The sequence below is a fragment of the Natator depressus genome, chromosome 6 (genome assembly GCF_965152275.1).
Source record: "Natator depressus isolate rNatDep1 chromosome 6, rNatDep2.hap1, whole genome shotgun sequence".
NCBI classification, from domain to species: Eukaryota; Metazoa; Chordata; order Testudines; family Cheloniidae; genus Natator; species Natator depressus.
The window spans coordinates 117,708,625-117,721,848 of NC_134239.1; the positions used below are offsets into that span (position 1 = coordinate 117,708,625).

Here is a 13,224-nt window from a genome sequence, read left to right on the forward strand (position 1 = left end):
CACCAGAACGATCTATATAAAAATACTCTTTGCTTATATAGCAAATTTAAGCCAAGGTTCTCAGAGCATTTACAAACCTTTATTCGCTTAACCCCCCCCTTGAGTTAAGTATCATATTATATCCACCTTAAAGATGGGGAAACTGAGGCACAGAAAGTCTTTTGTTTGTTTATTTTTTTAATTGACTTGCCTAAAGGTCACACAGTCAATCATTGTCAGACAGCAGCAGCACTCCCCACTCCTCAAACTATGCTCTAGCCATTCACTACCCATATGTCGGTTCCCGTGGGGGAACACAAGTCAATAGGCTGTATTCATTTCTATGAGAAGGTTTAAAAGGAGCATTTTGACATCAATTGTTGGCAGAGGAAGGGGAAGCTGAGAATAACCACAATGTTCTTTTGATGTTTAAATGAAACATAACCATTTTCTACACTCAGGCCCTGATTCAGCAAGGCAGTTAAGCATGTCTAACTTTCCGCATTGTCAGCAGTCCCGTTGAATTACGTGGGATTAGTCAGAGGCTTAATGTTAGGCATGTGCTTACATACCTTGCAGAACCAGAACCTAAGACAGTTTCTGATTTTCTGGAAGTAGTGTGTGGAGAGAGATTTAAATATCTCAATTTTTAAAACTAATCTCAATCCAAAACAGGAATGTGTGTCATTTTTTCATCTTCATAAGGACTGCAGGAAGGCAATGGGCCCTTCTCTGCATGCCTCTGGCACATCTGCTCTTTGTGTGCCTTTGAAAAATCTTTCCACACATTACCAGAAAGATATCAGCAAATTCAGGGGGAGTTCAGAGAAGAGGAACAAAAATTGCCAGAAAGCTAATGGATTTAGGAGGAAAGATTAAGCCACCTGTACTGCTTGGGTCAGTGACAACTACAAGGGGGAAAAAATGTTTACATGAAATCTGGGCCTTACTGATTCCATTGACTTCAAGAGGGCCAGGTTTCACCCCAAAAGAGAGAAGAATTATACAGTGTGCCACAGGGCAATATAGATAGGCATAACTACATTAAGAAAGGGAAATAGAGGGGGACTGTCACTGAGTGTGGGGGAGTCAGGGCCCTGCACCCCCCACTCCCTGCAATTCACCGTGACTCTCAGCCAGCCAGTAAAACAGAAGGTTTATTAGACAACAGGACCAGAGTCTAAAACAGAGCTAGTAGGTACAGAAAACAGGACCCCTCAGTCAGGTCCTTCCTGGGGGGTGGGGAGCCCTGACCCAGGTGCTGGGCCTGTTTCACCAGCAACCTCCAAACTGAAACTCCTTCCAGCAGCCTCCTCCAGCCTTTGCCCAGCTTCCCGGGGCAGAAGGTGTCACCTGGCTCCAACCCCCTCCTGGGCTCAGGTTACGAAGGGCAGCCGCCACCCTTTAGGTGCTGGCTGTCCAGTGTCATCCCTCCGTGAAGTCACACCCTGATTTCCCATCTCCATCTAGTATTAATGCAGACAGTAAATGAGTAAAACTCCCCTGCAACATTACCAGGTTAATACTCCCTACTCCGTCACATCCCGGGGGTGAAATCTGGGCCTCACTGATATAACTGACTTCAAGGGGGCCAGGGTTTCACCCCAAAAGAGAGAAGAATTATACATTAAGAAAGGGAAAATAGAAGGGGACCATCAAGAAAACCTCTCAACAGTTATATGTATAAGGCTGCAGAATAGTATCCAAAGGAAACTGACAGGAGCCCCATTTCCTGGGATACATAAAACTAGGGAGAGTCTTTTGTCCAGTCTTTTTTTAGAGAGTAGCTCCCCACTGAATTAGATGTGGATGACTCCGTCTATCTTTTCAATCTGCACCTTCCATGACTGATTATTTTGCCAAATGACATTCATTTAACTGGCTATGGTTCGTTTTGCAGAAATCTCCAAGACGTTTGTCGTCATTAGAGCATGCTTAAAAATATAATCATTATCCTGGTGATAAAAGCGCGGGTGACTAAATCTTTGACAATACGTTTTAAAAAGTTAATGGTGGTCACAAAGCCTTTCCGTACATGCGCAGACACTGATCCAATGCCACTTGGAGTCAACTGGAAGCTTGCCATTGATTTCAGTGGCCTATTAAACCAAGGTCATATTTCCCATGCAATCAATCACGCCCATTCCCTTCACTGTCCCCCCGGCTCCCATCCAGCCACTCTTCCTCATATGATATATTTGTTTTGACTCTGAATTCAATTCATTTTCCACCGTCTCCAAATGGTATGTTTTCAGTGTGCTGCAGATTTTTCTAGTGATGAGTCACTGCACTGTAGACGTTGTTAGGGGACACTGGCAGCATTGACAGCTTGGAAGGAGAGAGTTAGGCCTTTCGGGGCTTTTTGGGTCAGGGTGATTTGGGTTTGCTCTATCCAGCGATGATTGCTAAGCACAGTAGCTAAACATTGCTTCTAAAATGGAATAGTTGGTTTAAAAATAAAGAGAACAAAACCTTTCTGCATTTTTGTGAGGGGTTACTCGCTCACGTCTGTGAGCCAACGACCTCTTGGTGCCCCCTGGCAGAAGGTCAACGTGCGTCACAGCAAGGCCCTTCCAACGCTAAGAATTTTCGTTTTAAATAACTTCACCAATCTCAACTCACGTTTTTAAAAATTGAGTTATGGAGGGAGAAAAATTGATGAGAACAATAAGTGAAACGTTGGTGGGAGCAAGTACCACTTATTTTTAACGTGTATATCTCAAAAAAACCCACCAAAAAACAGCTTATCAGCTTCACTTCAAACATCCCCAACCTTTTCTCCCTCTCGTGAGACGTTTCAGGCTAAATAGCTTGTGTAGTTATTAATTGTTTCCTTTCTTTTAGAAAATCAGATGGGTAGAAGGGTCGATGTTAGGCATATAAGAGAAAGCGCCACAACCATCACTATGAAATCCCTACAATCAATACACTGATTTCTTTATAGATTATATTAGGAGCGATGGTAACTGTAAGGAGTGACCTCCTTCAGCTGAGCCTGAGGACTAGCCAGCCCAGCCTCCAGGCAGATAAATGAGCTCAGACGAGTTGCAGCAGGACCACCTGATTGACCTGCCCACCTGATTGGCTGAAGGGAGCCAGCAGACCAGGCCTGTTTTCAGCTCAGCAGCAGGTCCCTGGTGTCTCGATTCTTATGTGCGCAGCTGCGAGTGTTCCTGTGCCTGCCTTGTTCCCAGCCTTGCTCCTGTCCTGTTCCACTCTGCTCCAGCCCTGCTTCCTCCTGACTCTGATCCCTGGCTCAACTCTTGGTTCCCAACTCCTGCTCTGACCACTAGGCCTGACTCCCACTTCAACTACTAGGCCTGACCCCCCAACATCCCAGTCATGACAGTAACTGTCGGATGTACCGTCATTCCATTCCTAGGTAGATGACTAGACTGGTTCAGGTGTAAATCCGACAGCACCTTAGCTAAGAACTTAGGGTGTGGTGATAGTAAGACCTTGTCCTTGAAAAACATTATAAATGGGGGTTCTGCCATCAAGGTTCCAATCTCTCCACCCCTGTGGGCTGACATGAAAGCTACTAGAAAGGCAGTCTTTATAGATTAGTGATGCAAGAAGCAGGTCGCCATAGATTCAAACAGAGGTCCCATAAGATATTTAAGTACCAGGTTGAGATCCCAAATCATAGTAGCATCTTTACCCTGTGGATAAAGATTAGCCAGACCCTTAATAGATCTCAAGGACATACGGTGCACAAAAATGGAATACCCATCTCGGGGGAAATGAAAAGCTGATATCGCAGGGTGATGAACCTTTAACAGAGCTAATTGATATACTCAGTTTTTTAAGTCCAGCAGATGTCTAAGAGCGGAGAAGATTCAGGCACAGGGTGGTGATGGTGACATCAGTGGTTGAACCTCTTCCATTTCTGAATTTAAGTGCAACCCTTCTGCCTGTCAGAGTTGGCAGCAACAAGGGCCGGGTTCAGTGTCTAGGGGTTCCATTCCAATAACACAATGCAAAACCGGCTTGAGCCCCCACCCTGTGACCTGGGACAAATATATGCCACCCCCGCTGGGCGCCTCCAAGAGGCAATACTTCCCTCTCGCAAGCAGAGTCTGAGTGTAGCAAAAGCCTTTTAATAACAGAGAGAAACAATGTGGCATTATGTTGGGGAAACACCACCAACAGGATTCATAACACAACCCATGAGCAAAAAAACCCACCCCAAGCAAATTGGGGCGTGCCCTTTCCCTTTGGTTCTTGAGTCCAGCAACCCAAAGTCTCCCAAAGTCCCCAAAGTCTCTGTCCCTGGTCAGTGCAGCACCAGAGTTTGAAAGTTTATCTGCAGAGTTTTACCTCCCAACCTGGGTGGAGATGGGGGGGTGGGGTTAAGGGGCACCTTATGTGGTCCAAAGCTGATTGCCCCACCTCTCCATGGGGCTCCGCTCCACCAGCCGTCCCACAAACTGCTCCGCTCCACCAGCCGCTCTGCTCTGCCAGCTGTCCCATGAGTCACTCCAGCCATCCCGCAAACTGCTCTGCTCCAAGAGCCGCTCTGCTGTGCTCTGCCAGCTGTCCCGCAAACTGCTCCGCAATATATTTTCAGGCTCCCCCCTACTTAACACAACACTCAGTGATTTCAGCTCTTAGTAAGTTTAGCTCTTTTGTGATTTCAGCTTGTAGTAGGGGAGTTTAGTGCTGGTGCACCATTGGTTCAAAGTGAATTCAGCTCAGCAGCCTGTAACTAGACTCCTAATGGAATCAAAATTAGCTCTGATAGTCCACAGTGGAGAGAGGAGGAAGTGCAATTAGCATGTAAGGCCCTCACCAGGGGGCCCCTACCATCAGGTATTAATACCTGTCCCCAGCCTCTCTCAATTCACTGAGTTTTGGAACCCATGTCCCTTACCTAGCGAGTGCTACTTAGTTGATGGCGAGTCCCTTCATCATAACAAAAGGCCAAGTACAGTTCCACTGTCCTTGATGCACAGAATCAGGATAACAATTTATTCTTCCTGCCCCAATCACAGAGAAACTGGGGATCCCACAGCAGCCAAAGTGACCATTTGGGCAGCTATGGGCTCATGCTAGGTGGGATGGGTGTGCCTATGCAAATGAAATCAGCCCCTGAAGTTCTTTTCCACAACTTGCCACACCTCACCACCAGATGTCAGGGTGGAGCTCATCCTGACTCTGCTTACATAAGTAATTCTATTTGATTCCCTTCTACTGTTTAATAATACTTCTTGTACTCCTGTTGAGCAGGTGGATTATAATCCCATGAACCGTCTGGGAGCTATGCTTGGAGCCCTATTTCACCCCTAGGTTGCACTGAAACACAAGACCCATTTCCTGGAAGAGGAGATGAGGGACGGTCAAAAGCTTGAACATTGGTTGGACACACAGGTCAAGCACGTAAGGACACCAACCTTGCCTTGGCCAAGTTGATACTACAAGGACAGCCCTGGCCTTGTCCTGCCTGATGCTGTTCATCACTCTTAGAATTAGTGTTGTTGGAGGCAATGTGCAGAACAGGCCCTTTGTACAAAGAAGGAGAAAGACATCTCCCAAAAAGAGAGGCAACCTAGGCTCCTCTTTAGCAAAATAAGGGACATCCTGTTGCTGGACATGGCAAATAGGTCCACCTGGGGAAGTCCCCACCTCTGGGATATCCCAAGAAGGATTTGAGAGTCCAACTCCCAGTCATAGTCCTGGGAGAAGTACCTGCTGAGCCTATTGGCTGTGACATTCTGGACTCCAGGAAGGTAAATGGCTGAGATCTGAATCTGATGGGCTAACTCCATAACTTCCATAACTAGTTTATAGCTTTGGTACATAGGGAGGGTGATCTTGCTCCTCCCTGTGTGTTGATATAGAACATGCAAGGTACATATCCATCCTGCTCCTGATTGATTTGCCACTGATAAGGGGTAGGAACTGAAGGCAGCCACTCTTGACTTCCCTGAGTTCCAACACGTTGATACGGAGATCAGTTTCCTCAGATGATCATCTGCCCTGAGTTGTGAGTGTGTTGAGGTGTGTGCTCCCCACCCTAAACAGTGATGTGTCCATTGTCACAGTTATTGTTGGAGCTGAGCAGATGAAAGGGATGCCTATGCAGATACTGTGTTGGCCTTTCCACCAATCCAGGGAGTTCTTCACCTGGAGGGAAACTGTAACCTGTTTGTCCAAGCTGTTGTTGAGGAATAGATCATCCTCCTGAACCAGCCCTGAAAGCAGTGGAGGCATGATCTTGCATGATTGATCACTAAGATGCAAGCTGCTGTATGACCCAGGAGCTGCAAACAGTTCCTTGCTGTAGTACAGTTGCGTCCTTGAATTGTCCTGACCAGATTCAACAAAGTTATGAATCTGTCTGTGAGAAGGAAGGCCCTGGCTGCCAATGACTCCAAACATGTCCCTATGAAATGTATTCTCTGTTCAGGGGCTAACTTGGACTTATTTAAGTTTAGCTGGAAACCCAACTCCTGAAAGAGGACGAGAGCTGTCTAGGTGGAAGTTAGTACTGCTTTGTAAGTACTAGCCAGTCTTCAAGATATGGGAAGACTAAAATTACTTCTCGCTGAAGGCTAAATGACTTTTAGCCACTACTGCTAAACCCTTGAAAAATTTATTTGAGACTGAAGAGAAGCTGAAGGGAAGTACTCAGCACTGAAAATTATTCTAGCCCATGGTGAAATCCAGGTAACCCCTGTGCTCTGGATATGTCACTATAAGGAAATTGGTTTTTGGCCCTTGACCTACAGGATGCCTATCTCCTGCCTCTAGAAAAGGGATTATAGCTGCCAGAGTCACCATCAGGAACTTCTGAGACTTTACAAATTTGTTCAGTCAGCTTAGATCTCAGAACAATCTCCACCCTCTGTCCTCCTTTGGCATGAGAAAATACTTTGAGTAAAACCCTTTCCTCCTGTGAGGTGATGGAACTGGTTCTATCATTCCTAAACAAAAGAGGGAGTGTACTTCTTGACTAAGTGTAGTCTCGTAAGAGATACCTACACCGCCACACCTGTTGGAAATGGGAAAGGCAATCTCCAAAGTGGGGAGGTGGGCAAAAGGTTGGAGCTTGCAAACTAGAGATGACAGAGGAGACAAAGCCTTGGCCAACCTGCCAAAATTGCTGTTCCGATGATAAGTAGGTACTCACTGAAGGAGGGTGGCAAGCTCTTTTCCTTTGAATCATAGAATCATAGAATATCAGGGTTGGAAGGGACCCCAGAAGGTCATCTAGTCCAACCCCCTGCTCGAAGCAGGACCAATTCCCAGTTAAATCATCCCAGCCAGGGCTTTGTCAAGCCTGACCTTAAAAACCTCTAAGGAAGGAGATTCTACCACCTCCCTAGGTAACGCATTCCAGTGTTTCACCACCCTCTTAGTGAAAAAGTTTTTCCTAATATCCAATCTAAACCTCCCCCATTGCAACTTGAGACCATTACTCCTCGTTCTGTCATCTGCTACCATTGAGAACAGTCTAGAGCCATCCTCTTTGGAACCCCCTTTCAGGTAGTTGAAAGCAGCTATCAAATCCCCCCTCATTCTTCTCTTCTGCAGACTAAACAATCCCAGCTCCCTCAGCCTCTCCTCATAAGTCACGTGCTCTAGACCCCTAATCATTTTTGTTGCCCTTCGCTGGACTCTCTCCAATTTATCCACATCCTTCTTGTAGTGTGGGGCCCAAAACTGGACACAGTACTCCAGATGAGGCCTCACCAGTGTCGAATAGAGGGGAACGATCACATCCCTCGATCTGCTCGCTATGCCCCTACTTATACATCCCAAAATGCCATTGGCCTTCTTGGCAACAAGGGCACACTGTTGACTCATATCCAGCTTCTCGTCCACTGTCACCCCTAGGTCCTTTTCCGCAGAACTGCTGCCTAGACATTCGGTCCCTAGTCTGTAGCGGTGCATTGGATTCTTCCATCCTAAGTGCAGGACCCTGCACTTATCCTTATTGAACCTCATCAGATTTCTTTTGGCCCAATCCTCCAATTTGTCTAGGTCCTTCTGTATCCTATCCCTCCCCTCCAGCGTATCTACCACTCCTCCCAGTTTAGTATCATCTGCAAATTTGCTGAGAGTGCAATCCACACCATCCTCCAGATCATTTATGAAGATATTGAACAAAACCGGCCCCAGGACCGACCCCTGGGGCACTCCACTTGACACCGGCTGCCAACTAGACATGGAGCCATTTATCACTACCCGTTGAGCCCGACAATCTAGCCAGCTTTCTACCCACCTTATAGTGCATTCATCTAGCCCATACTTCCTTAACTTGCTGACAGAATACTGTGGGAGACCGTGTCAAAAGCTTTGCTAAAGTCAAGAAACAATACATCCACTGCTTTCCCTTCATCCACAGAACCAGTAATCTCATCATAAAAGGCGATTAGATTAGTCAGGCATGACCTTCCCTTGGTGAATCCATGCTGACTGTTCCTGATCACTTTCCTCTCATGTAAGTGCTTCAGGATTGATTCTTTGAGGACCTGCTCCATGATTTTTCCAGGGACTGAGGTGAGGCTGACTGGCCTGTAGTTCCCAGGATCCTCCTTCTTCCCTTTTTTAAAGATTGGCACTACATTAGCCTTTTTCCAGTCATCCGGGACTTCCCCCGTTCGCCACGAGTTTTCAAAGATAATGGCCAAGGGCTCTGCAATCACAGCCGCCAATTCCTTCAGCACTCTCGGATGTAACTCGTCCGGCCCCATGGACTTGTGCACGTCCAGCTTTTCTAAATAGTCCCTAACCACCTCTATCTCCACAGAGGGCTGGCCATCTCTTCCCCATTCTGTGATGCCCAGCGCAGCAGTCTGGGAGCTGACCTTGTTAGTGAAAACAGAGGCAAAAAAAGCATTGAGTACATTAGCTTTTTCCACATCCTCTGTCACTAGGTTGCCTCCCTCATTCAGTAAGGGGCCCACACTTTCCTTGGCTTTCTTCTTGTTGCCAACATACCTGAAGAAACCCTTCTTGTTACTCTTGACATCTCTTGCTAGCTGCAGCTCCAGGTGCGATTTGGCCCTCCTGATATCTTTCCTACATGCCCGAGCAATATTTTTATACTCTTCCCTGGTCATATGTCCAACCTTCCACTTCTTGTAAGCTTCTTTTTTATGTTTAAGATCCGCTAGGATTTCACCATTAAGCCAAGCTGGTCGCTTGCCATGTTTACTATTCTTTCGACTCATCGGGATGGTTTGTCCCTGTAACCTCAAGAGGGATTCCTTGAAATACAGCCAGCTCTCCTGGACTCCCTTCCCCTTCATGATAGTCCCCCAGGGGATCCTACCCATCCGTTCCCTGAGGGAGTCGAAGTCTGCTTTCCTGAAGTCCAGGGTCCGTATCCTGCTGCTTACCTTTCTTACCTTTGGAATCTCTCTCTCTCACCATGGGATTGGTGATTCTGTGAAAACCAGGGAACTGAGCCAGGCGTGATCTCTGGGTAGTTTGAGACATGCTAACTCTCTTCTTGTTTGTAGGGATATATAAACACCCAGAGATCTCAACATGACCCTGGAGTCCTTCAGCATATGCATAGTTCCCAAGTTCTCCATAGGTCACAAGAAGAGCTTCTGACCATCAAATGGGAGGTCCTCAACAGTATTCTGAACCTCTCTTGGGAATCCCAACAACTGGAGCCACAACACCCTGCACATGACAACTGCTGTGGAGGTGGATCTAGCAGCAGTGTCTGCAGCATCCAAGGATGCTTGGAGAGAGCTTCTGGCTGATAATTGACCCTCCTTAATGATGGCCCAGAAGGAAGTGTTCTCTGTGCTCCTAAGGAAGATGATCAAAAAAGGATGCAAACTTGTTGTAATTAATGTAGTCATACTTGGCTATAATCTCCTGATAATTTGTGAACGGAAATTGGAGAATTGCAGATGAGTAGGCTTCCATCCAAAAAGGTCTAACCTTTTCTGGCCATTTCCCATGGAGCAGACCTGGAGTAATTCTGTCTACCCCACTTGTTTACAGCATCCACCACCAGGGAATTAGAAGGGAGATGGGAAAACAGAAATTCTGAGTTCCTGAGGCAACATAATATTTCTTATCCACCTGTTTACAAGTTGGCAGCATGATGGCAGGACTTTGCCACATGTCTTTGCTGGATCCAGGAGTGGTTCATTAATGGGTAGTGCAACCCCAGTGGGTGTCATGGAATGCAAAGTGTCCAGGAGTTTGTGATGAGAGTCTTTAACTTCCTCAAGAAGTACAGTATCTGGATGGTGTCAGCCACCCTCTTCACAAGGTCCCGGAATAGATGAAAATCATTGGCCATAAATGGTGGTGGAGGCATGACTGCCTCACCCAGAGATGAAGATGAAACCGGGGTTTGAGGGGTAGCCTCTTTGTCCACCCGAGCCGCCTGTTCCTCAAAGGTCCCCTCGTATTGGGGGTTTGGTGGAGGGGACTGTGTAACCCTAGTTTCCTTGTGCAGCGGAGCTGGAAAATTGGCAAATTGCTGCCAAGAAGTCACCCAACAATCCCAGTATGGCCAGTATGCACAGAATTTTTGTAATTTTTTGGCACAGAATGCCCCCAGAAGTAAAAGATGGGGAAGGGCAGGAGCCACCATGTAAATTTCTACATATATGTATCAAGCGCTGATCACTGTAGTATCTGAGGGTACATCAGTCACACAGACTTTCAAAGGCAAAGGAGCAGTATAAATGCTTTAACTCTTGAGAACTTCTCCCAAAACAGGATATCACAGTAAAGGGTGCAATATAAAACAAGGATCAGAGGCTGAGAAGGCTCTAGAGCCCAAGCAGTGAATTCTGAAATTTCTTATTGCTCTCATCAAGCTCTGCATGCAGCTAGCTATGTTTGGAGTTGTGCCAGGATTTGTTTTAAAAACTGATTTCCCGATAACAAAACACATTTTTGTCAGGATATTTAGCCTCCTTTCTTGCTGATCCTTTGTCATGTGCACTCTTTTTGTAAAAGAATGGCAACTATAAATTACTGTCCCCTACAGTTATCACGGGGGGCAGGAGGGAAGAGCGATAGTAAGATCTATTGTGTAAGCGTGATGTTAATTGTTCATAACAGGTAGGAGCTGTTTCACGAATCCAGGCTTGTCTACAATGTAGAGAAATAGTATGAAAACAAGATGAAAAATGTTTCTGCAATTCCTAAACGCAAACATCGTGAAATAACATCTGCAGTAGCATCATTAAATCCGAGCAGGACAGTTTGATTGCAACCTGACCCCAAAGGGTTTATTCCGTTCTGTGAGTTGCTCTGTATGATCCAAACTACTTATTCCATATATAGACACATTAGTATTCTACTTAGATTGTAACCTCTTTGGGGCAGGGGCTGTCTTTTTGTTCTGTGTTTATACATCTTTGACAAATGTGAGAATTGCCCTTAATATTTTATGAAGTATCTGCATGACTCTGTACCGAGCACCTTGCACTGCTACCCATTGGGGGAAGAACGGATTTTTCTCCCTGGGATATGTGAGGTCAGGTTAGGTATTTGACATATATAGCCACTAGGACCGTCTGGGCTAGAATCAACATGTTTGTTGCAGAGGTAGCTGAATATGTGAACACAGCACAGTTTTGCAACGGAAGGACAATGGACACAGGAACCTGTGTTAAGAACTGGCCTCAGAGACACAGCCACAGGGCTCTCTTTGGAGAGACAAAGAGTGGGGATGGAGCACAGGGAAGCAGGCCCTGGCTTCCACCTCTTTCATGCTAACCCAAGGATTGTCAGAGTCTGTATTCCAGGTAACTGATAAACTGTTCCCTTCCTCTGCAAAGGCTTGTGTTGTGGTGTCACTGCAGAAACTTACTGAGAACACTGTGCCCAGAAGTGCGGGGAGTTTCTCATAGGAGTCTGGCTTGGCAGGACTTGCTGCAGGGAGCCCCGGAGGGTATGTCAACACAGCAAAGAAAACCCGCAGTTGGCCTGTGCCAACTGACTTGGGCTTGTGGGACTGTTTCATTGCTGTGTAGACTTCTGGACTTGGGCTGGAGCCTGAGCTCTGGGACTCTCCCAAACTGCAGGGTCCAAGAGCCCAGGCTCCAGCCCCGAGCCAAGACATTTAAACATTAATGGAACAGCCCCAAGAGCCCGAGTCAGCTGCGGGTTTGTCTTTGCTGTGTGGTTATAACCAGAGAGAGACAGGGATAGCTGGCACCCAAAAGCCCGGCTTCAGAGTCACAGGGGATCGAGCACACGAAAGTGTTACTCGCAGGAGATGCGTTAACAGGGCATAAACCAGATCCATGACACGTACGCCTAGCATAATGGGGTCCTGGTCCACGATTGGTACTCATAGGTGCTAATGCAATCAATAATTATGTTCTTGGGGGAATCTGAGGTAAGTGGAGAGTAGGGAGAAATACATCTCGACTATATTCTGTTGCCTGTGATATAGTGGAGGGCCAGATTCTGACCCGATGTCAGTGTAAATCAGGAGCATCTCCACTGAAGTGAATGGAGTTACATCAGTGTAAAATCAATATGGGACCAGAATCAGGTCTTTAGAAATTCTCTGACCACTGGTCAAATGAGCACAACTGGATAGTTCGTTTCTGAACAGTAACAAGAAGGTGGCACAGCAAGTAACTTTCAGCATCTACATGAGTGTATGTGTGCTCACACGCGCACACAAGGGCTCTCACACCGTTTTCATAGTGCAGACCCCACCTAATTAGACCGACTGACTCCTGAGTCCCCACGCTTTGCAAGCACATGGCCTACCTATCTCCCCTCTGCTCTGTGATCATGTAACAAGCCTGTGGCAATTACAGCAATTGCTTGCATGGAAAAGTAACCCTAGGAAAGTATCAGAGTAGCAGCCGTGTTAGTCTTATTCGCAAAAAGAAAAGGAGTACTTGTGGCACCTTAGAGACTAACCAATTTATTTGAGCATAAGCTTCCATGAGCTACAGCCCACTTCATCGGATACATTCAGTGGAAAATACAGGGGGGAGATTTATATACACAGAGAACATGAAACAATGGGTGTTATCATACACACTGTAAGGAGAGTGATCACTTAAGATGAGCTAATACCAGCAGGAGAGCGGGGTGGGGGGTGGGGGGAAGAAAACCTTTTGTAGTGATAATCAAGGTGGGCGATTTCCAGCAGTTGACAAGAACACCTGAGGAACAGTGGGGGAAGGGGGGGGGGAATAAACATGGGGAAATAGTTTTACTTTGTGTAATGACCCATCCACTCCCAGTCTCTATTCAAGCCTAAGTTAATTGTATCCAGTTTGCAAATTAAAC

General features: G+C 46.4%; 1 protein-coding gene across 3 annotated transcripts in view; it reads right to left on the reverse strand.

The window, feature by feature from the left end:
* The window catches only part of SYT16 (synaptotagmin 16), a 133,795-nt gene that overhangs the window by 49,417 nt on the left and 71,154 nt on the right, over positions 1 to 13,224 (reverse strand). The window lies entirely within an intron of this gene.